Here is a 26,360-nt window from a genome sequence, read left to right on the forward strand (position 1 = left end):
AAGAATTTGTGTCAAATTTTGTTTTTGATGAATGTTGGAAAGGGCTTACGGTGATTCAATTTTATCAAAAACACAAGCCTACGAGTAGTACAAAGCTTTCAAAGACAGTCGAGAAATCGTCGAAGAAATGCCTCGTTCTGAACGACTTTCAACTGATGAAAAAGTGAAGGATACGATCCTTGAAAATAATCATCAAATTTGGCTCCGCGTGATTTTTCTTTTTCCCCAAACTGGAATTGCCGCTCCGTGGACCCGTTTTCACCAATCGAAGAGATAAAACAAAAAAATTTCTGAAGGAGTTGAAGGCCATCTCAAAAGTGCTTATGAGAAGGTTTTTGAGTTTTGGAAAATTTGTTAGCATAAGTGTAATAAATTTTATGGGGATTACTTTGAAGGCGACGAAATAAATATTAATGAATAATAAAATAATTTACGTTTTATTTCCAAGTTGCGGGAGTGGAGATGTAAATATCTTGAGCAGAGATCACATTTATCGAAGAAAGCAGTCTGCTAAAATGAAGTTGGTTTTAGGAACCAAATACATAGTACATATATAGATTCCAGGGCTTTTAAAATAATTTTCCTGCTAGTCTAGTACTTTAGTACACATTGATTAAAAACTACACACCCATTCACACCTTTACCTTTATGTTGCATATAACTCCTATAAAGTAAAGATGTACAGCCATATTTATATGTATATTTTCAAATATTTATGCAAGTATGTAATCGTATTTGTTGTTATTTTCGCATAGCATGCCATGCAGCTGTTTGTCACTCAGGCGCAACACCCTCGACATGTTTTTAATTCATTTACTATGCACATATTAAAATGTCGCTGTACAAATTTCACCAACACTAAGTAGTCGTTAACTGAAATATTTGCAAATTTTTACCTTTTTAACGTAAAATATTTGCAGCAACTGCCTGCTTGCCTGACATCGACATTTGCCCATGCAACACCTTGCAGCGCGTCAGCAAAAGCATAATAATCGGCAAGTTGATAAATATGCTCATAAAGAGTTGGTGGTAAAATATGTGCCCATTATTTAGAGTAGGGCGCTTACTTCAGCACATACATATATACAAATTTATGTTTTTGTATTTGTATACCTGCATGCGAATATACTATGAGATGCCTTCAGCAACTGCTGTAGCTCGCTTGCCATAAAGCATTGAAATTTGGAAGAATGTGCAACATTCCTGCATACATGGGCATGTGTATGTGTGCGTTTAACTTTCATTTATGCAAAATGCATGCAGGTATCGGTGTTATGGATATTAGTGGAACATGTAAGGCCGCGTATTTGGCGTGAGCTCACAAAAGTTGCACTTAACATACGAATACAGTCAATTATGTGTGTATGTTGCAAGCTTTATAGTTGAGGAAAGTATGTATAATATAACGTATAGCTTATTTATAGAAAATTTCAATGTATGCATTAAAATGTATATGTAACAACAGCGCGTCGTGCTTGCTTTTCGCTGTTTGGCGCAAATTGGAGGTTCCAAGTAGAGCCATGTCCTTTTCCACCTGGTCTTTCATATGTAGAGGAGGTTTTCCTCTTTTTCTGCTTCCCTCAATGGCTACTGCCTTGAATACTCTCGGAACAGGAGTATGCTCATTCATTCGGACGACATGACTTAGCCATCAAAGCCGCTGTCTCTTAATTCGCTGAACTAGTATGTACATATGTCAATGTCGTCGTATATCTCGTATAGCTCATCGTTCCATCGACTGATGTATTCGCCGTTGCCAATGCACAAAGGACCATAAATCTTTCGTAGAACCTTCATCGTTCATGCCTCTGCACCATATAGCAGGACGGGGATGATGGGTGACTTGTAAAGTTTCGATTTTGTTCGTCGAGAGAGGACTTTACTTCTCAATTACATACTCAGTCCGAAGTAACACCTGTTGGCAAGAGTTATTTTGCGTTGGATTTCGAGGCTGGCGTTGTTGTTAGCATTAATTCTGGAGCCAAGATAGACGAAATTATATACGACTTCGAAGTTATAACTGTCAACACTGATAATTTGTACACTATTTTAGAAGATTGTACCTTCTCTATTCCAATCTGCAGCTTGAATTATTTTAGATTAGGAGTTTGAAAGTCGCACATCGGCTTATTTGAAATCTTGTTTGGTGTCGAAGGGTTCGGAGAAGTTCTTCCCGATCTAATGGAGCTTTTAGTGTTGCTCAACGTCATTTTACACAGCCGTATTATTTTTACGTGGATACCAAATTTAGATATAGCGGCATAAGGGAAGCTCCTGTTCGTGCTGTCAAAAGCAGCTTCGAAATCGACGAGGAGGTGATGGGGGTCGATCCTCTTTTCACGGGTCTTTTTGGCGCATGGTATCTGGTCAGTTGTTGTTTTCCTAAGCTTGAAGCCACATTGATAAAGTCCAATCAGTTTGTTGACGTACTTGAGGAGCCTTATCCCACGGTAGTTGGCGCAAATTGTGGGGTTTCCCTTTTTGTGGAATGGGTAGAGCACACTTAAATGAAATTTCCCGGTCATGCTTTCGTCCCAGCATATTTTACAAAGATGCTGATGCATATCGTATCAGTTCTTCGCCGCCATATTTGAATAACGCGGCCGGAAATCCATCGGTCCAGCCACTTTGTGGTTCTTCAGACGGGTAATTGCTTTTCGAACTTCTTCATGGTCGGACAATGGAACGTCCGCTCCATCGTCATCAATTCGGGAATCGGGTTCACCATCTCCTGGTGTTATGTTTTGACTGCCATTCGGAAGGTTGGAGAAGTGTTCCCTCCATAATTTCAATATGCTCTGGACAACAGTCACTAGATCACCTCTATGGGTTCTACAAGAGTATGCACCGGTCTTGAAACCTTTTGTTAGTCGCTGCATCTTTTCGTAGAATTTTCAGGCATAACCCCTGTCAGTCATCTTGTCAAACTCTTCGTACTCACTCCCATAAGACCAGCTCATATTTTTGATCATCTTCAAACCATTTGGGAATTTTCTTACAAAGGTACCTTCTTTATCCACCATGGCGTTAAAGTCGGCAAGCACGCTTCCTACATCATGTATGTATGAGGGCAGTTCTCATGGATGCGCTCCAAGTGCTCATAGAAGACATCTTTGGTTACATCGTCCATCTCTTCCGCCGGGGCGTGGGCGCAAATCAGCGATATGTTAAAGAACGGTGTACGGCAGTGATGTCAGTCTTTACTCTTGCGTGGACATCAACCAGCGGGGTAGCGGCACCTTCCCAATTAAGGTCCATTCCAGAAGAACTCATACTCGTATTAAATAGACCATAAACTGATTTTTTCATTGCATTACCTCTCAGCCAATACATTGATTTGTCGACTTTCTAACAAGCTCCGAATCAACTTCTTGTTCAAGTATTCTTGGTAACTTTTTTTGCAAAAGGAACTTATTTTATATTAATTCAAACCAGCCAGTATATCTTATTTTTGATCACATGGGGCTTTTATTCAAAAATATTATTTTACTCGCAAGCAGCGGAAAGAAAGCATTTGACAGTGCATTTTAGTCACAACCGAAGTATTGTCAATAAAAAATTCTATAAACCATTTTACTCAGTTTGTTGCACTTTTTCTATCTCCACCAATTAAATCACCTGACTTTAAAATTTCAATTTTTTAGAGTGCTCAATTAAATCATGAATTATTATTAAACCGAAAATTTCAATAAAATAAACTTAATCAACCTGCATACATACATACATATGTACGTATATAAATAAATATTCACGAGAGCTAAGCACTCTGAAACAACTTGAAAACCGCAATGAGCGGATTATATACTTATTTATTTATATTGATATTTGTTTATTTATGTACATATAGTACATACATATGTGTGTAGTGATATTGCCACAAGCCGTTCGTACTTTGTGTAGTAAATATTTGCACGAAAAGTTTAATACTCAAAATTTACAATCAGCTTATGCCGAAAACAAAAACACAAATATTTGCTTAACTGATTCAAATTATATGTCAACAAAATGGCAGAAAATGTGACAAACACATTGGAATGTAGATACAGTTAGGAGATACAGTTAAGTTGGTGTAAGAAAGGATAATATACATATAAGTACATACATATGTATATACATTGAATCATTATCAATTTGTGTTCTTCAAAGATTCCTCTTCTTCTTTATTGGCGTGTCATCCGAGGCTGTTGTGTCCTTCTTCAGAGATTAGTGGACTTAAATTACAAGTAACTCAACATTCTTTACCTTCGACGTCCAAGGTGGAGTATAGCCTATCATAGTTAAATAGTTGGCTGAAAAGATATGTAAGTCATAATTTTTTAATAATATAGACGAAATAAAGTAATTTCGCACCACCTAGAATGGTACTAAACTAAAGTTAAACTGAACAAAACTTTGAAGAAATGTCTCTCTTCCTCTGATAAAACCGTTGAAATCGAAAGTTCCAAATCAGTTGGTTACAGGTAAAAGCTAAGCTGGCATTCTGCTTCTTCTTAATTGGCGTAGAACCGCTTACGCGATTATAGCGGAGTTAACAACAGCGCGCCAGTCGTTTCTTCTTTTCGCTACGTGGAGCCAATTGGATATTCCAAGCGTAGCCAGGTCCTTCTCCACTTGGTCCTTCCAACGGAGTGGAGGTCTTCCTCTTCCTCTGCTTCCCCCGGCGGGTACTGCGTCGAATATTTTCAGAGCTGGAGTGTTTTCGTCCATCCGGACAACATGACGTAGCCAGCGTAGCCGCTGTCTTTTAATTCGCTGAACTATGTCAATGTCATCGTATATCTCGTACAGCTCATAGTTCCATCGAATGCGATATTCGCCGTGGCCAACGCGCAAAGGACCATAAATCTTTCGCAGAACTTTTCTCTCGAAAACTCGCAACGTCGACTCATCAGTTGTTGACATCGTCCAAGCCTCTGCACCGTATAGCAGGACGGGAATTATGAGTGACTTATAGAGTTTGGTTTTTGTTTGTCGAGAGAGGACTTTGCTTCTCAATTGCCTACTCAGTCCGAAGTAGCACCTGTTGGCAAGAGTTATCCTGCGTTGGATTTCTAGGCTGACATTGTTGGTGGTGTTTACGCTGGTTCCAAGATAGACGAAATTATCTACAACTTCAAAGTTATGACTGTCAACAGTGACGTGAGTGCCAAGTCGCGAGTGCGACGACTGTTTGTTTGATGACAGGAGATATTTCGTCTTGCCCTCGTTCACTGCCAGACCCATTTCTTTTGCTTCCTTGTCCAGTCTGGAGAAAGCAGAACTAACGGCGCGGGTGTAGAGGCCGATAATATCAATATCATCGGCATACGCCAGCCGCTGTACACTCTTATAAAAGATGGTATCTTCTCTATTTAGTTCTGCAGCTCGAACTATTTTCTCCAGAAGGAGGTTGAAGAAATCGCACGATAGGGAATCACCTTGTCTGAAACCTCGTTTGGTATCGAACGGCTCGGAGAGGTCCTTCCCGATTCTGACGGAGCTTTCCGTGTTACTCAACGTCAGTTTACACAGCCGTATTAGTTTTGCGGGGATACCAAATTCAGACATCGCGGCATAAAGGCAGCTCCTTTTCGTGCTGTCGAAAGCAGCTTTGAAATCGACGAAGAGGTGGTGTGTGTCGATTTTTCACGGGTCTTTTCCAAGATTTGGCGCATGGTGAATATCTGGTCGGTTGTTGATTTTCCAGGTCTAAAGCCACACTGATAAGGTCCAATCAGTTTGTTGACGGTGGGCTTTAATCTTTCACACAATACGCTCGATAGAACCTTATATATCCCACGGTAGTTGGCGCAGATTGTGGGGTCTCCTTTTTTATGGATTGAGCATAGCACACTTAAATTCCAATCGTTGGGCATGCTTTCGTCCGACCATATTTTACAAAGAAGCTGATGCATGCTCCTTATCAGTTCTTCGCCGCCGTGTTTGAATAGCTCGGCCGGCAATCCGTCGGCCCCTGCCGCTTTGTTGTTTTTCAGGCGGGCAATTGCTATTCGAACTTCTTCATGGTCGGGTAATGGAACGTCTGCTCCATCGTCATCGATTGGGGAATCGGGTTCACCTTCTCCTGGTGTTGTGCATTCGCTGCCATTCAGCAGGTTAGAGAAGTGTTCCCTCCATAATTTATCTATGCTCTGGGCATCAGTGACTAGATCACCTTTGGGGGCTCTACAAGAGTATGCTCCGGTCTTGAAACCTTCTGTAAGCCGCCGCATTTTTTCGTAGAATTTTCGAGCATTACCCCTGTCGGCCAGCTTATCAAGCTCTTCGTACTCACGCATTTCGGCCTCCTTCTTTTTCTGTCTACAAATGCGTCTCGCTTCCCTCTTCAACTCTCGGTATCTATCCCATCCCGCACGTGTTGTGGTCGATCGTAACATTGCGAGGTAGGCAGCCTGTTTTCTCTCCGCTGCGACACGGCACTCTTCGTCGTACCAGCTGTTCTTTTGCACTTTCCGAAAACCAATGGTTTCGGTTGCAGCTGTACGTAAGGAGTTTGAAATGCCGTCCCACAGTTCCCTTATACTGAGTTGTTGACGAGTGCTCTCAGAGAGCAGGAGTGCAAGCCGAGTAGAGAATCGTTCGGCTGTCTGTTGTGATTGCAGCTTCTCGACGTCGAACCTTCCTTGTGTTTGTTGGCGTGCGTTTTTTGCTGCACAGAGGCGGGTGCGAATCTTAGCTGCAACAAGATAGTGGTCCGAGTCGATGTTAGGACCTCGGAGCGCACGCACATCTAAAACACTTTAGACGTGTCTTCCGTCTATCACAACATCATCGATCTGGTTGGTAGTTTTTCGATCCGGAGACAGCCAGGTAGCTTGATGAATCTTCTTATGCTGGAATCTAGTACTACATATAACCATATTTCGGGCCCCGGCGAAGTCGATCAGCCTCAACCCATTTGGGGATGTTTCATCGTGGAGGCTGAATTTACCGACCGTAGTACCAAAGATACCTTCTTTGCCCACCCTGGCGTTAAAATCGCCAAGCACAATTTTGACATCGTGGCGGGGGCAGCTCTCATAAGTGCGCTCCAAGCGCTCAAAGAAGACACCTTTGGTCACATCGTCCTTCTCTTCCGTCGGGGCGTGGGCGCAAATCAGCGAAAACCTCGCTTTGATGCGGATTGTGGCTAGACGTTCATTCACCGGAGTGAATGATAGTACTCGGCGACGAAGTCTCTCTCCCACCACGAATCCCACACCAAACTTGCGCTCCTTTATATGGCCACTGTAGTAAATGCCACAAGGACCTACTCGTCTTTTTCCTTGTCCCGTCCATCGCATTTCTTGGACGGCGGTGATGTCAGCCTTTATTTTCACGAGGACATCAACCAGCTGGGCAGCGGCACCTTCCCAATTAAGGGACCGGACATTCCAGGTGCATGCCCTTAAATCGTAGTCCTTATTTCGTTTGCCGTGGTTGTCATCAAAAGGGGGGTCTCTCATCCGAGGCTGGTTGTTACTGTTCATTGGGGGTGTTTTTTTACGTGGCGGGTCCCAAACCCAGCGCACAACCCTATGTAGGGGATATTTCGCCTTCTCACTTTAGCTCGCCTTCAAACGGATGTTCTTAGGCTACCCAGAAGATACTTGGTCAGGAGCTGCTTGAGTCATATGTAAAAGAATCGTTTCTGGCCGATATTAAAATTTAGGCGGAGATTGATATTGAAATTCAGGATTGAGATTGATATTGAAATTCAGATTGAGATTGAGATTGGGATTGATATTAAAATTCAGATTAAAATTGAGATTGAGATTACTTATGAAATTTATATTTAAATTCAGGTTAAAATTGAGATTGGAACAGAAATAGACACTGATATTGAGAAAGTTATTCAAAACGATTAGATTAAGAAACAGATATAAATTGAGATTGAGCTGGAAATAGAGATTGATATTGAAGCTGGGATTGAGAAATAAATTAAGATTCATCAAATATTTGTATTTAAGAAAGAAATTTTTTTATTTTAAAAAATAAGGTAATTAATGGCACCATTACTAATAGGTATACGTTGTGACCAAAATAACTTATAAAAATATAAAAAAACTGAAGGATAAGGGGTTTGAAAATCATCAGACAAGTGTTAGAGAGCTCGACATCTCTCGCGAGTCCGTTCGAATGACTTTGGTGGATATTTGGGGTGTGAAACGCGTTCTTGCTAGACTCGTCCCAAAAAAGCTGAATTCCTTTCAAAAGCAGTACCGTAAACAGACATCTTTGGACATGCTTGATCCTGCAAATTCCGATCCCACATTCATTGAGAGCATTTAAACTGGCGATGAGACATGGGATTATGAGTTTGACATACAAGCAAGTCACCAATCGTCGGAATGGAGGGAAACACGACCCGCAACCAAAACAACTCGCCAAAGCCGTTCAAAAATCAAGGTGATGCTCGTTGTATTTTTTTTTTTTTTTTTGATATTCGTGGTTTGGTGTATTATGAATTTATTCCGGAAGGACAGACGATTTTTACACGATGATAATGCACCAACGCATTGAGCCACGATTGTGACCGAATTTAAAGGCAAAAAAGCAATGAATACCATTGATCAACCACCGTATTCACCAGATAAGGCTCCGTGTGATTTTTTCTTGTTCCTCAAACTGAAATTGCCGCTCTGTGGAATCCGTTTTCAGTCGATCGAAGAGAAAAACAAAAACCGAAGAAGCTGAAGGTCATCCCAAAAAGTGCTTATGAAAAGTGTTTCGAGGACTGGAAAAATCGTTGATACAAGTGTCTTGGAGCCAAGGGAGATTACTTTCAAGGAAACGACAGACACTTTGAAGAATAAATTAAGAACTTTAAAATTATGAACAAAGTCTTACTATTTTTTGCCACCACAAAAACGCTTACAAATTGCATCATTTGACCATGGACTATGGAATAATTCCTAGTGTGGCGCATTTCCTACTGGGTGGCTGCTTGTTATCATACAAATCAGTGAAAATTTATTTATGCACATTGCATTTATCATATTCACAAATAAATTAACAACAATTACATAAAATAACCAAAAGCAAGCGTTTGCACAACACATACACACACAAGCTGACAGAAACAATTAAAAGCAATTTGTCAGCGTTAAAAAAGATATTTACATATGTATATATGTGTATGTACGTATTGCATATGCATTCATATGTTTGTATATTTATGTGAGATATTAACTTGCGCTACCACTTGAAATTTATTAACAACAAATAAGTACTTATCTGATGAGTGGTTGCATGTTATATACTAACTACATATAGGCAGGACATACATACATATGTACGTGCATACAATTTTGTGTATGTATGTATGTATGTATGTACATACTTGCATACAGATTCCTTTTGCACAAACGAACACAATTGTCACAAAAACGACGCAAATTTATTTTTAATTGTTTAATGGATAATCTGATAAAAATCTGGCGGTTTGTATATTTTTTCCTTATTTTGAAAGTATAGGGTGTTTTTTGAGGGGTATAGGATTTTTTCAAAATTTGTTTTTAAATAGTTTTATGGATGACCTGATAAAAATCTGGCGATTTGGTATATATTTTCCATTCTTATAAAAGTATAGGGTGCTTTTTAGGAGGGTTATGAACTTTTTTCCAAAATTTATTTTTAATTATTTAATGGATAATCTGATCAGAAAATAACGATTTGAATATTTTTTTTCTTTTTTTTTTGAAAGTACAGGGTGTTTGAGAGGTATAGAGCTTTTTTCCAAAATTAGTTTAAATTGTTTAATGGTTAATAATTTGGTAATCTGACGGTTGTATACTTTTTATTTCGGAATTATTTTTTATGAAAGTATAGGGTGTGTTTTAAGAGGTATAGAATTTTTTTTTTAAATTTGGTTTGAATAGTTTAATGAATAATCTGATAAAAATCCGGCAGTTTGGTATATTTTATTCCTTTTTTTAAGTAGAGGGTGCTTTTTGGGGGTAAAAAACTTTTGGTTGCAAAATTTATTTTTAATAACTTAATAGATAAACCGATCAAAATCTGGCGGTTTGGTGTATATTTTAATTTTTTTGGTAAGTACAGAGTGTTTTTACAGAATTATAGAATGGATTTCTAATTTTACTTTAATTATTTAATGAATATTCTGCTAAAAAACTGGCGATTTATATATTTTTTCAGTATTTTGAAAATATAGGGTTTTTTTTAGAGATACACATACATCTTTTTTTTTAAATATCGCATAAAAAAAGTTTTGAAATGGTCAACATTTTCGGCTTTCTAGTTCAAAAATTCAAAAAAAGATATGTAGAGTTGTGGCAAAAAATTGTATAACATTTAGAGTTTAAGCAAAATTTCAGGTGTATATCCACCTACGGCTATTCAATTTTGCACCTGTTGCTGCAATTACCAGCTGACTTTCCAGAAAAGGTAGTCTCATCTTATCAACCCCGAATAGAGGTTTCTAGCTCAAATATATGCGTAATTAGCGAAGATGAAGAAATTGCTCAGTAAATTTGACAAGTTTGGTATATTTTAAACGAGTTTTCGAAAAACAATTTAAGTATTGCCAACATTTAGAAAGACTATTTTAAGAATTTTAGAACGTTCCTTGGGTGTGAAACTTTGCATAATAATTTAATTTAAAAAGTATAGAGAACATAAATGTCAAACTCATGTCATTACTTTGACAGCTGGTTTGACAACAATACTACTATAAAAATTATATACCTCTAAAGAATCACCCTTTATAAGTTCACAACCCTTTTTTATAAGTGCAATTTCAAATTACAAGCCGGATTTAATCACCGAAAAGGTATGTCATTTAGACGTAATTGTTTTGCGGTTGTATGCTGTCAATTGGCGCGACATTTTACAGTCAAATGTAAAATAAAACAGTTTTCACATGTCAACTGCTGAGAAAAAATGTTGAAACGCGAATATTTAGGTCTACTTATGGCCACAATTGTGGGCAGCAAGCAATTACGATTAAGCGATAAGTTAACAAAGGATGATACTATATGCTCAGTTGACGGGTGGTGTTTGTATGTATGGCCATAGGTACAATATATATGAAGTGCATATGAAATATTTGTAGGATTAAATATTGAAAAAACACCAATTAAACAAAAAGTATCTATTTTTTTCCGTTTTCGATTTAATTCAATTAATTTTAATTAAATTAAATTAAAATTTGTTTATTAGAAAAAATAGGAGTAATTTAATTGAAAAATTTAACACGCCGTTTGATCGAGAAACTAGCTACGAAAGTGAAAGCAACATAAATTGTAAGGTATATATGTATATTTAAGTTTATATACTGTATGAGTATGTAACATGTACCGCTTACCGGCAATTAACAACCATATTACATATTTAATTCATAATTTTCCATCACTGTGATGTTTGTACTTGTTTTTAACCCTTTAATGAGCACTGCTGCTGGGTCTCTTTTCCTTTGCTTTGTAACAATCCCTGAATTGAACGATAGCATACCATATAAATAACTACACAAACTAAATGCCTGTGGTACTTTTCGGAATGTGATCTTTGTTTTAAGAAAAAAAATGCACAGTGCAAAGTATTGCCCATCTGTAGCTACATTTTCTCTTCTTTCTGGCAATTCGTGTATTCTTTCCCAAAAGTTCATATGGTAGTCAAAAGAGGAAAGGTCGGGGCTATAAGGTGGATGAACTAAAAAGCGTTCTCATGATGGAAAATTATTGTCTCAACTCTAGTCGCGAGTTCCAGGCATTTTTCAGCAATCAGTTGTTGCGATTTGAAGAAGATCATAACACAGCGTGCCCTTCTGACCCAACACAAAGCATTACCCTGGCGTATGGATATTCGGCTGTGTCGTTATTGTGGCTAGTTGGCCAGGTTTCTGATATATTGCAATTACTTCAAATTACTTCATTTCGTATTGTTCAAGCAGCACTTCTGATATGCAAAATCGTCTTTCAATGTCTCTGTTCTTTCATTCATATGAAATCGTCTTTCAATGTCATTTATATGTTTAAATCTTTAATTCATTTGATACCAATTTCATCGCCAATTTCAGGAATTTATCCGCCTGCTTTTAAATGCTTTCAAATGGCTACTTGCGCTGCTCGCAAAGATTCTGCGACTTTTTTTTGTGTTTGCCAACAATATTTATCAAGTAGTGCCTCCAGTTCCTTATCTTTAAACATCTTCGTCTTCTGAACCCAAATCACCACACTTAAATCGTTACTTTTGGCATGCTCGCTCAACAAGGGCATGTTCACCATAAACTTTCACCAAAATACGATGGCTTTCAGATGGGGTTTGTAAAAACACTTTTTTTAGGCTCACAGTTAGAGATATTTGAGTGAACAAAATAGTTGTTGTTTATGTTTCAAATGAATTACTTATATTGAAAAAGACGCACAAGGACAATATCTATCCAACGGAATATGTTCGAAATAGTTGATGAATGAAATCTCCTGGCAAGCCGCTCAAATGCAGTTATAGACCCAATAGGTACTTGCAGGAATTTTGTTAGAAATTAGTATTAACTAATTATCGTACTGTTTTTTTAACTTATCATTCAAATATTGATAACCTCTTTTAGAATTGACATTATAATGTTTCTAGAATCTCTAAAAATCTTTAGAAAATTAAATTCTAAACATTATTTCCTCTTCTTATCTATAAATTGCAATTCCATGAGGCTACAAAGTTTGACAAATTCACTAATAGCCGCAAAGTTTAGTCAACAAGGGCACTGAAAAAAATTAGAAAACTTAAAAACATATATTGTCACGATTTTTTCGACAAATTGTTTACCTTGTAACTCACTCTTGAGTTCGAACACTAGTTGAAACAGTTTAATATTTATTACTCGTTAATCGAGTTCACAATTCGAACCTCATCATAGTGGGCCAATGGACCATCTACTCCATCGTCATCGATTGGAAATTGGGTTCGCCATCTCCAGTTGTTACACTTTCACTGCTGATCAGCAGGCTGGAGAAGTGCTTCCTCCATAACTTCAGTATGCTCCGAACATCAGCCACTAGATCTTTGGGTTTTATAAGAGTAAGCTCCGAGCCTACCGTTAGTCGCCGTATTTTTTCGTAGAAGTTTCGACCATTACCTCTGTGTCTTTTCTTGTCTGCATATGTGTTTCCCTTTTCAATTCCCCGTATATATCCCACCCGGCACGTGTTGTGGTCGCCGCAGTATTGCGAAGTAAGAAGTCTCCTACCACTGCGACACCACAGTCTATACCGTACCAGCTGTTTTTTCGCCCTTTACGAAAACCAATGACTTCGAAGGTGTACGTAAGGTACTTGAAAGGCCGTCACATAGTTCCCTTATGCCGAGTTGCTGATGAATGCTCTCAGAGAGCAGGAATGCAAGTCGAGTATAAAACCGTTTCGCTGTCGATTGTGATAGTAGCTTCTCGACGTCGTACCTTTCGTGTGTTTTTTCTTGGGCAGCGGTGATGTCAGCCTTTATCTTTACGAGGATATTAACCAGCTGAGCATGAACATCTTCACAATTTAGGGAGCGGACATTCCAGATGCATGCCTAGTCCTGATTACATTTGCAGTGGTCGTCATCAAAAGTGGCATCTTTCACCCGAGGCTGTTTTGGTTCTTTTTTATTGGGTTTGGTTTCTACGTGGCGGATCCCAAACCCAGCGAACAACCTCGCTAGGCGAGTAGTACAGAGTTTTACAAACATTTATATAGCGAGCCGGTTGTTTTAAGACCGACACCCGCTCGCAGTACGGGATCTTTAACCTCAAGTGAAGTAAAGAAAAAAAAAATCTCTTAAAACAGTAGAAATTCTCGTCAAAAATTTATTTTCCTTTACTTACACTTTTTAATTTTATTAAAAAATATAATTTTCCATTATAATTTATTTCGGCTTTCTGATATTACCACCATATTCTTAGGTATATTTGTCAGGTAATAATCAATTATTTAAGTACCATAGTCAATTTATTAATTACCGCCAAAGTAGTCACAGTAGCCACCGACGGGTTAAACTACAACACTACAACCAAACATCCCCGCTATTCGAAGTTGATTATGTGAGCACGTGAAAACAAAGCGCTTAAGTTGAGAATAATTCCCAAATGCTACATTCTTTACGTTTCGTTAGCATTTTGTTTGCTTATGCCTACCGCGTCACTTATTGCCTTGGAGCGTAGAAGACCAAAGGTACATATATGTATGTAGGTATAGTGGAATTGAAATATATTAAGGTAGATAGATATATGCAGCCAAATGCTGAGCATGCGCAAGTGGCGTTACTTGCCTTCGTTACCTTTTTTATATTTTTTTGTTTGTTTTTTTTTTACATGAGGTTTCTGCTCTCCACAGTTATGTGTAAATACCCGTACATATTCAATTTCTCTACATTTTACTTACTTTGCCGACTGCTTTAATTTTACTCTCAGCTGTCCGCCGCTAGGCAATATTAAATGAATTAAGGCATATACCCATATGTACATATGTATGTACATATGTCTGCATATATTTATGTTTTTACTTTCAGTCACGCTTGCGGTATTTACTTGTATTATGTCAAGACAGTAATGACAGATTATTTTTAATAAGAGATGTCAATTTGTGTTGGCATTACAACTGATATTTTTAATTAATTTGTACACTGGTTACACAGACAGACATGCATATACATACATTGTAACTTCATCATTCATAATGTTTTTTTTTTCATTGAGTTATAAAATTCATAAGAAATAAAAAATTTTCCCAAAAATAATCAAACTTTAACTGTCAATATCTTTTAAACGTTTGGGTTTACGAAAAAATCATAATAGACCTTTTTTATAGAGCATTCAATTTCCTCCAAAATCTAAGGAACAAGATATTTTTTTAAGTAGTTGGAAGCGAGATATAAATTTTTCTATCTGATAATAAGAAAAAATAGAAAACTGTATGTAGGAGGACCTTCCCTTTACAATTAAAAACTCATGTTTGGAGAGGCTTTCTTAGAGGTGTCTAGGAACCTATTTTTCCGAGTACCAAAGGAAAAAAAAATTCCATTATCTCCAGGAGTAGTTTAAAGAAGTCGCACCATAGGGAGTCGCCTTGTCTGAAACCTCGTTTTGTATCGAACAACTTGAAGAGGTACCTCTTAGTCCAAAAGGAGTTTACACAACCGTATTAGTTTTGCGGAGATACCAAATTAAGACATCGCGGCATAAAGGCAGCTCCTTTTCGTGCTGTCAAAAGCAACTTTGAAATTGACGAAGAGAGGATGTGTGTCAATGCTATTTTCACGCGTCTTTTCCAATATTTGGCGCATGGTGAAAATCCGGTCGATAGTAGATTTTCCAAGTCTAAAACCACACTGATAAGATCCAATCTGTTTGTAGATTTTCTAGGTCTAAAACCACACTGATAAGATCCAATCGATTTGTTGACGGTGAACTTCAGTCTTTCACACAATATGCTCGATAGACCTTTATATGCGATTTTAAGGAGGCTTATCCTTATTCCACGGTAGTTGGCGGATATTGTGGGATCTCTATTTTTGTAGATTTGGCAGAGCACACTTAAATTCCAATCGTTTCAAAATCTTCGTCTTCATCATTAGCGTACCTAAGGATAGCTTGAGAATTTTGTCAGCTCTTCACATTTTTAATTCCTCTAGTTGTTTCAGTGTCAGCATACAAAACTCGCCCAATTGGACTTAGGCGGATTTTCATTCTTAAAAGGATGCTAATTTGTTCGGCGTTATAACTATGTCTCTATGTAGATAAGACTATAGAGAATTTTTCCGGATTCTAACGAAACTTAAAGCATTTCTCACGTCAATTACTTTCGTTAGAGTTCTTAATTGAAACAAAAGAGGGTAAAAAAAGCTGAAGTTATACGTTTGTAGATTTTTTAAACTTTTCAATAAAGATCTTATTTAGTCTAGTAATAAAAAAATCATTAAAATTTATAATTTTTTTTTAATTTCAGGATTGTCGCAGTTCTTGTGGTGGATTCGCATAAAGGTAAATTTTACTTAATCGACTTTGATCTATCATAAATTTTGGTAGACCCTGTGTGATTTTAATTCTTTCTTTAAAAGGGGTTTCCCTTGAAATATTTTGATAATTGCAATAACCAGATTCAGATTACTTTATTTCTGACTTGTCTTTTATGGTACGCAAGCTTAAAAATAATAATTATCTGGCAGCATACCGCTGGTAACAATCAGCTGTTGCTAATGTAAACAAACTTGGAGGCACTTCATACAACATTTTATATATTTTAAATAAAACTAAAAAATTGTTTAATATGCATAACCAATAATTTAAAGATGATATATAGAATTAATTAAAAAATATATATAATTTTGTATATAAGTTGAACTTCCATAATTCTTAGTTCTCCTTAACTCGAACTCTTGAATTGGCAAAAGAAATCAAATTTCCTTCCATAACTCGAAGTTTCTCTAACTCCAAGTTTTCTTGTGGATTATGGTGACTCGTGTTGAAGAAGTTCATTAGGTCATACCTTTACAAATAACATATTACAATTTTAAATCTGTAACTCACATATTTTCTGAGTTACAGCCTTTTAAGGCCGCTTAGTTCAATAAGTCAGTTCATCTTTAAACACGTTTTTCTCGAAACAAGATTTTTCATATTTGCTTGAGAGACTCGGAGGCATATGATCGCATCGCTAAAATTTTTTTCTGTATATAATTTTCGAAACAAGGACCCATCGGTTATATGATCTGATGAAATGCTTATATAAACTGATTAAACTAATTCTGGCGGGTCAAAAACGATCACAATTTCGGGAAAAATCTGACTTTTTTGTTAAATGCTCCCACAAAATCGCTGTCATACTTTAGTTTTGTCACTTATTTGTATATTTTCCTAAATTTATCCAAGGTTCAAATATCATTATTTTTTATTTTAAGAAAAACAAATTCAAAAAATTTTTCATTTATATCTCAGTGAATCATACAAAGCGAGCGCTAATTCTGCGCTTGTCTATAAAAAGTTAAATAATTCGAACTTATTTTCAGCCATGTGGCAACGCTATCAAGCGGTTAAGAAATGTTTTCATTGATAACGAGAATTTACCAACAAGAGAAAATTTACTTGAACAGAACACTGTACACTGAACACTGTAACATTTTCTTTACAATTAACTACAAAATAATTGCAGCACAAAAATTCCTCATATCCAATAGTAAAATAATATTGAATGTTTTATATGCCAAACATTTATTTACGCACAGCTGGTTAAACCAACCGTACGCAACAGTTTGAGAGCTAATGTAGGCTTCTAACAAGCGCTGTATAAACAATACGCAACATGTATTCATCTCACTCGCGCACACGTTTGCCTGCTTTGAAAACAACCACCACTAAATGTCACAGCAAACAGATAAGGGCAAAGAATTCCCAACTACTGTCTGTTTTTTCAGTTGACAAGCGCGTTGTGAATTTTTGTGTAGTTTTCGTTTATTCTCCGTTCAAATTTCGCGTTTTCAACCAAATAACGCCATTAAAATTGTGTAAAATTATCGCAAGTGAAAATTCGATGTGAAATATAATCGTTAACGTAAGCAAGTCGTGAAAAACAACGCACGTGGGCGTTAAAAACAAGAAAATCCAGTGTGGCTGATTGGAGTGAGGCGGCTTTTCCAATTGGTAACGTCCCCACTGGCGGTGCGTGTTTGTGCATGTGTGTGCAGGCGAGCGCCTGTTTTTGACAGCTAACAAAAATCGATTTGTTTACATGTGAATTATAAAGAATTTGTAGCATTTTAATTGCAGCAAAAGCGATTTGAAGAAAATTTGCAGCTTTGCAAGTGCACAAAAGCGCATAGAAGTGTAGCGTTAAAGAAAATTTCGGTAAATAACGGCGCTTAACCGGCGTATTGTGTTGTTTTTGTATCGTGGCTGCTGACCCCAGCCGGCACAGCGGAGCCACTTGCGACGCTGACTGTGACTGCGTCGTCGACGTCGACTGTGTTTGTTTGTGTAAATAGCTCGCGTTTGGCCAAAATTGCAGTTATATTCAGTGAATGCAGTTAAATTCTGCGATTGCAGTGTATTTTACAAAAATATCAGTGCAATACATTATAGAAGCAGCTAGCTTAGTGTTAAAAAAAACGAATTTCAACTCGCAATTTGTTGCGTTGACGCCTTTGGCCAGCAACAAAACAAAATTTACCTGGTGTGTGGCAGTAAAGTGTGGTGCGAGTAGTGCGTGGGTGGGTGTATTGCCGCCAGCAAGCAGCACACGTTGGTACAGATGTACATAATCTTGTGCAAGCTAAAATGCGGAATATAGTATCGAATAGGCAATTTAATAAAACCAGTTTGATAAAGTATCGCTCGGCAGCGAATTTTGTGTTCTCAGCTTGTGCCACTGCGCCCCGTTTAGTGTGTTAAATACATACTTACATTAAATCTGTGGTTTATCAAATGAAAACAAAAACACCACCGTAAGTGTAGCGCGCGTTTTGTGTAAAATTGTTTCATTTGAATCGCAGCCCACACTTAACATACTTAACTGTGTATGTATGTATTACTTATGGCAGGCATAAAGCCTCAGTGTTAACATTTTTGGTGGATTATGCTTTGTGTTGTTTCAACGTCGGCTGTGTTCTACGTGTGTTGCAGCAATATATTTTGATTATTAAAAAGGTATGTATGTACGTGCCCACATGTGTGTGCAATCATACTTTGGTGGCATAAATCTGTTTCAACATAACAATATAATAGTTCTTAGGTTTAATACCCCGTAAGCTACCTACCTATAAAAAATTGGAACAGCTATGTCTAGTGCCATTAAAAGCAAACATCCCTTTAATTGATGGCAGTGCAGCCGTTCTTCGTGTAAATCTATGCATGTTATCTTATCAGTTTTTAAATAATTCAACTGCTTGGTAAAGTGTGTGCCACTAAGAATAATTAATAAAAACGAGCATATAGTTTGTATATTAATATCTATAGCAAATATGTGTGTTTACGCGTTATAAAAGATTGATTCGAAATTATGTTATCATAAGTAAATCAACATTTTCAACATTTATATTATATTAAAATATTTATTAAAACCATGAAATATATCTGACGACTAAGTGATTTTAAATTAATAAATATAGGTAAAACAACAACAAATAAAAGCTAAAATAAAGAGCGTTAACTTCGGCAGCACAAATCTAATACCCTTCACAGGTTAATCAGGTTAATTTCTTATGGTCGCCCGATATCCAAATCCAAATCCAAAATATGAGCAGCTTCTTGGCGAGAAATAGATGTGTGCACAATTTTAGATCGATATCTCAAAAATAGAGGTATATTTCTTGTATATACAAACGGACGAACCAGCGGACATGGTTAAGTTCAATGAGCTCTGACATTTACTTCTGGATTTTGCAAATTTCGTGGCAACTTACCGTATATCTTCATCCACTAAATTTAATTATCACATATTAATATCGGTTGTGGATGTGTTTGTTTATGCAATATAAAATACTAAAATCTAACGAAAGCGGTCTTAACATAACCAGGGAACTAAAATTTTTTTATACTCTCGCAACAAAGTTGCTAAGGAGAGTGTTATAGTTTTGTTCACATAACGGTTGTTTGTAAGTCCTAAAACTAAAAGAGTCAGATATAGGGTTATATATACCAAAGTGATCAGGGTGACGAGTAGAGTTGAAATCCGGATGTCTGTCTGTACGTCCGTCCGCCTGTTCGTCCGCCCGTGCAAGCTGTAACTTGAGTAAAAATTGAGATGTCATGATGAAACTTGGTACACGTATTTCTTGGCTCCATAAGAAGGTTAAGTTCGAAGATTGGCAAAATCGGCCCACTGCCACGCCCACAAAATGGCGGAAACCGAAAACCTATAAAGTGTCATAACTAAGCCATAAATAAAGATATTACATTGAAATTTGGCACAAAGGATCGCTTAAGAGAGGGGCATATTTGGACGTATTTTTTTGGAAAAGTGGGCGTGGACCCGCCCCCTACAAAGTTTTTTGTATATATCTCGGAAACTACTATAGCTATGTCAACCAAACTCTATAGAGTCGTTTCCTTCAGGCATTTCCATATACAGTTCAAAAATGGAAGAAATCGGATAATAACCACGCCCACCTCCCATACAAAGGTTATGTTGAAAATCACTAAAAGTGCGTTAACCGACAAACAAAAAACGTCAGAAACACTAAATTTTACGGGAGAAATGGCAGAAGGAAGCTGCATCCAAACTTTTTTTAAAAAATTGAAAACGGGCGTGGCGTCGCCCACTTATGTACCAAAAACCATATCTCAGGAACTACTCCAACGATTTCAATGAAATTAGGTATATAATATTTTCTTAACAGCCTGATGACATGTACGAAATTTGGGTGAAATCGGTTCACAACCACGCCTTCTTCCAATATAACGCTGTTTTGAATTCCATCTGATGCCTTCCCTGTATAATATATATGTATTAGGAACCAATGATGATAGCGGAATAAATCTTTACACAAATACGGTATTTGAAAAATATGTAAATGACTGATAATGAAATCTCGATTATCACTTTATCATGCGAGAGTATAAAATGCTCGGTGACACCCGAACTTAGCCCTTCCTTACTTGTTTTTTTTTAATTTTTATTATTAAAAATTATAAAAAATATATTTATCTCACGATAGCATCAAATTCCGGCTAATATTATAAATGTCACAAAAATTATAATTATATAATCCACAGATAAAAATATGTCAGTATATTTTGCAGTGTAAAGAAATAATAATCTGTCATTACACTGCGTTTTATTAATAATTTTTGCAATTTATGCAAATGATATGTGATACAGTTCTAATTGACATGTTGCCCTTGCAAATTTGTACGTGCTTAAATATACATACGTTCATACATATGTAGTTTTGTGCCACCAAATATTATCTAAATTTAAATCAAACATAATATTCATAACTAACCGCATTGGTTAGATTTAAATTATAAAATCGACCACTCAATTAAAATCAATTTCATTCAGTGCCGCAAAATATCACTTGCATTAAATACATTTTCCATTTTTACTGCACTTCAATTACATATTCGTGGTTCGATTTCGGTGCACCGTCAAAAAATGAAAAATTTACAGCTATTGAAAAATGATGAAAACTATTAAATTACCTTAGATATAAATTGGTTGGAAATATGAAATTTGCATACAAATGTGTTCAACATTTTTTTCGCATATTTCTTGTTGCTCAATTCATGTTTCTATTTGTTTTAGAAAAAAATAACGCCGCTAATTATGCAAACAGATAATACTACTCACAGAGAAGTAAAAATTTGGATTTTTTTGGTTATATTAATTGGTAATGTAGCAGTCAAGTTTGATGGAATTAATTTTTCTTTAATTTTTAAACTTTATAAATTGGTTTCAAAAAGCTTTATCCTAGTGTAAAGTGCATTAAAGTTTAAAATATTAATTCCAACAAAAAACCATAATTTTTTGTCATTAATGCAACGTTTCATTGAAGAGAATTGTGTCTAGTAGACTAGCTCATTCGTAGTTCAGCTAAGTTGTTGATGAAAGAGTGTATGGAGTCCGCCAAGGCACTTAGTGAGTTTGATCGTTTCTGAAACGCATTTCTATATTCTCATAGGAATTTTGGAAATATATTCATAGTGATTGTTTCTGTGATTTAAATTGTCAATAGTATATTGTTATGTAGACCGGGTTGAGTTTCGGGTTGGATCTATCAGAAGCACTTTTCTCTTACTCAAACTTTGCCTCCAGAGAACTGTAAAATTTTACATTTGTCATTTTCATCTGGTTGTTTTCGGCACTTCAAAATATTATGTTCCAAATGCAGAATTTCCTGATTCCAGAGTTTTTTGCAATTGACTGATTTATACCCTGAACATAATATATTTGTACCACCGCCAAGGAAACGACGGAGACTTTATATAAAGTATATACCTTTATTAGTAACCAGCTTGACAAGCTGAGTGGATTTAGTTGTTGTTGTAGCGGCCGAATTTTGTCGATTTGACAGTCCTTGGCCTGATAAAAAATCCGGGTCCGTTTCGGTCACGTAAACCCGACTTTCGTAGGGTGGATTTAGTCAAGTCCGTCTGTCTGTTCTTTCGTCTGTATGTACACAAGCTAGCTGTTGTAGCGAGTACCAAAGGCATGTTTAAGAGAAAGTGCAAAAATCAACTGTCTTCTATGTCACTTAGCGGTAGGTTCAGGAAAAGAACTGTTTTGACGGTGTCGGACCAAATGGAGAGAGGTGTTCAGTGAGTGGGCTTAGCGGGGACTCCTTGTACGCAAGATATATATTTTGTATGTCGGCCACTATTCTGGATAGGTAGGAGTTTAATATGCGACAGTATCCAGAAAGAAGTTGTGCTATATTCTCTCTTATTTCATATAACAACTCGAGCTCACGGTCTGCGATGGGTGGTACTTTGATTACAAAGACGAATCTGAAAACTTTTCCAACAGAAATTGCTAGGAGAAGAGTGAATTATGTTGCTCAACCGGCAGCAAGCGGGATGTATTCGTTCGACGGCGGATATCAAGAGACATCCTGTGATATTCCACTCTGCGGTATTCTGACTTGTCTGTATCGTCTTCAGCAGCGTCCTGCTGCATTCGATTGATTGCTTTCTAAGTGACTAGCAACATTTCTTTGTACTTTCGCTAAGAGCTGCAGGGTACGAGTTAAATACCTCTTAGGGGCTGCATGCGGAGTAGAGAGTACAGTCTATCAAACGTCACACTCCAAATTTTGTAGTTGTTCACTGTCGGGATTTAACGCTATCGACAAAAATGTTGAAGTCGAGTCTATATTCCTTCGTCTAGGTGGTGAATGTAGTCGCCATGAATTTAGCATTTGAGACTTTTAGAAAGGTCAGGGAGACCGACGTACGTGGTGGTAGAACTTCTCTCTGGTGGAAGAAGAAGTTTCGAGATGTAGAAGTTAAACCATAGCGGTGAGAGGTGTCCACGTTGTGAAACTCCCTGTTTTATTCCTTTCAGATTGGGCTTTTTACCTCGAAATACTACGGATGATTGACGTCCATTCAAATTTAATGTCCATTTATGGTCCATTCCTTCAAGTTCTAGTATGGAAAGCTTCTTAGTTTATAGAATTTAAATATTTTCAAATATCTATACTAGAATACCTCCTTCAGAAGCGATAAAAATCTGTTTACTGGCATCCTCCAAATCATCTTCTACACACATCAAAAATAAATCTCCCTTTGGCCAAGTAAATTCAAATCCCATAAAGAAACATCTACTAATGAGCCCTCGTCTGCCACGAGCGTTATTTGCATAAATTACAGTTACCCTTGTAAGTTGGCAAATAAAAACTGATTGCACATAATAAACTAATGAACCACCATCTTTATTATTTTTCCAAATAAACCCTTTTCGTGGAAGCCAAGCATAAACGATAAGAATTTGCCACAACAATTAGTTGCACAAATCAATTGAGCGCAAAATCGAAATGCGATGAAAATGTAAACATCATTAAGAACACACACACATACACAGATACGTACAAGTGTACCATAAACGTAAGAATTTAATTTGTGAAAAGGATATCAAGTAACAAGAAGCAGCAACATAATAAATATGTAAGAGTGGCAAAAGACAAATAACAATACCCATAACAAATATGTGCATGCATGTGTGTGTGTGTGTATCTGTGCACAACAATACAATGAACTGGAAAATAAGAAAGAGTACACGCACAACAAACCAGTGTCCGAAGACGAGGCGACTGAATTAAAATGCGGCAACTCATCGTACAACTGTGCACTTTTCCCCAGCAAATTGGGTTCAATTTTTGTTGTTATTGTTGTTTTTTGTTGCACTGGCTACTCCTTTTCTTGGATGGCTTTGTTTTTTTTTTTACTTTTCCTTCTGACCATTGACGAAGTTCCGTTCTGGTAATTGCAAGCAAGTGAGGAAAGATGAGACGTTGCAGACAGGAGATCCTTTTTTTCACCACTTTCATATGTATGTATGTATATACATAACGTAGTTTTGTTTGCTATGAGGTGCCGAGTGAGAAGTTTAAAGCTTTAATTTTTTCTTTTTTGTGTAAAAAGTGTGATTTTTGTTGGAGTCTAGTTGACGGAAGTAACTTAGAATGCAAGTCTGATTCAATTTTTCATAAGAATCATGTAAATTTCGATGCATTTTTTTTTATTTTCAAGGATTGATGACTACAAAGCTCATACACATTGCTCTCAAATTGCTAATTCTTGTCATCAGCAATTTTTGAAATCCAACATTTCTCCTTTAATGGTGTAGCAATACAGCGCCAATCGTTCCTTCTTTAATGGCGTAGAATCGCTTACGCGTTATAATCGAGTTAACAACACAGCGCTAATCGTTTCTGCTGGACTTTTAGCAATTTAGCCATCGCCAGTTCTAGATACCAAGTGTAGCCAGGATTTAATATTTTTTCTTATTCACCTGACCATGATGAGTCAATCTTATCTTCTTCTTCTTCTTTACTGCGGTGGTCGTCATCAAAACGTTTGCTGTGGGGGTCTATCATCCAAGCTGTTTTCTTTTTTCATCATTGTTTTTTACGTAACGGGTCCCAAACCTAGCGCACAACCCTGTAGAGGGGATGTTTCGCCTTCTTGTCTTCAAAGGGATGTTTTTTTTTGCTACCCAGAGAATACTTGGCCTAAGACCGGCAGTCGTGAGCTGCATGTGCCATATGTAAAAGAATCGTTTCTGGCCACTCCCAAGGGAATGACACTCAGAAAACATCCCTCACTTGCGTGAACTTCTACATATGACTCCACCCTCCAACCTTACAGGGCATACGAAGAGGCTATAAATATATTTATTCATTGTAGTTGTTCTTTTGGTTTTACTAAGTACTTATTTATACGTCTTGGCGTGAGATTTATCCGAATAACAGTATCATAGTAATGCTCTAATGAATAAAATTTCAAGTTTTGATCTTCGAATGTGTTAGGAATTGGTAACTGCTTGCAGAGTTCAGAGCTGAGTCTCTACAGTTCTACATTATCATTATCTATCATTATCGTTTTTCCTCGATCACTGGAGCTCCGAACAAATCATCTCTTTACAAGCCTTCTTATTTCCCCTGACCGATGCTTTCCTGTGGGAGTAGCTCCTTCCTTGTGGCCAACGTTAGATGACGTACTATACAGCTCTTTTCATGGGTCCACCGTTAGATGGCTTATATCACAACTAGCCTACATTTTCTACAAACAAGGTTTTATACAACCGCTACAATAACAACTCTTAGGCGACATACACCTTAGCCTTAATAAAAATGTCATTACTTTGGGGTATCTGAAATTAATGGTACATTTAGAATGAAGTTGTGGGGTCAGTCCTTAACCAGACATATAATGCATAAATCCGAATTAATTCTCTCTTTGTTAACTCGACTATATCCATTTCTACGACAGCGAATGTACTTAACCCGAATGGACTCGGATGATCAGGCGAAGGGCTGTCAAATCGTTGGCATATCTTCAAATTACTTTAGGATTTTTATCTGTTGCTAACCAAAACCAACAACAACTCTACTATTGTGAGCCTTCCCTAGAACTTTCAATTAAGAAAATTACATAGCACTTTGTAATCACTTGAGACCCTCTATTGGTGCTCAACGTGGCCGGCTCCAGTAAGGTCTGATTCTCATAATGATATTGATAAAAAAATCGACAAAATTATTGTCTTTAATTTTAGTTACCAGACCAAAAATTTCGTAGGAAATATGTGGAAAAGAAGTTCCCACCGAAAGAATTCTACTAAACTAGGCTGTCAACTCCAAGAATTTGGTTTTTTTTCCAGAAGGAAAGATCTTTTCTACTGAAATAAATTGTGGACTCGAGAAATTTGTTTCTTTTGCGCGGTAGGTATTGGTCGAGAGAAAAGGATCTCTTCGCCGTGTTATGCCTGATTTGAGTAGAAGCTTTTACGATAATCTAACACTAATTGGCGCTGCCAACTTCCCTGCCGGGTTGATAAGGTCAAATAAGACCAATATAATCTACAATATCCCACCTTTGCATATTATCATGTAAGAGCTTGTCCTGTTGACCCATTTTAAAAGCTCTCAACCGAGCTCCCGAAACTCCTGGCACTATCGAATTCAGTGGTCTATCATTGTCCTTTTTGAAACAGTTCATTCGTTGATACTTCTCAGGTCCGAGATAAGATTTTGGCCGTTCATAATAGATGATTGCTGCTAATCCCACTGAACGCATAGCAAAACCTTCTTACCGTCAGTCCTGACCTGGCTCCGGTTTGCTCTGGCTAACCATTTTTTTTTTTTGACGTTGTCGTAGGTGACCCACCTTTCCATAATCGGTAATTATTCACTTCAGGAATGGCTCGATTTTGTTGCGAATCAGAAAGATGCAC

The 26,360-nt window shown here is 37.1% G+C and overlaps 1 protein-coding gene across 7 annotated transcripts in view; it reads left to right on the forward strand.

Annotated features, from left to right (window-relative positions):
• LOC126752855 (tyrosine-protein phosphatase Lar) overlaps positions 1-26,360 on the forward strand; it is a 966,561-nt gene that overhangs the window by 84,600 nt on the left and 855,601 nt on the right. For all 7 annotated transcript variants that reach the window (XM_050463852.1, XM_050463853.1, XM_050463854.1 and 4 more), the window contains exon 2: positions 15,921-15,955. The gene's annotated coding sequence lies outside the window, so the exon portion shown is untranslated. The remainder of the gene's footprint in view (positions 1-15,920; positions 15,956-26,360) is intronic.

This window comes from Bactrocera neohumeralis, chromosome 3 (genome assembly GCF_024586455.1).
Source record: "Bactrocera neohumeralis isolate Rockhampton chromosome 3, APGP_CSIRO_Bneo_wtdbg2-racon-allhic-juicebox.fasta_v2, whole genome shotgun sequence".
In the NCBI taxonomy this organism is placed as follows: domain Eukaryota; kingdom Metazoa; phylum Arthropoda; class Insecta; order Diptera; family Tephritidae; genus Bactrocera; species Bactrocera neohumeralis.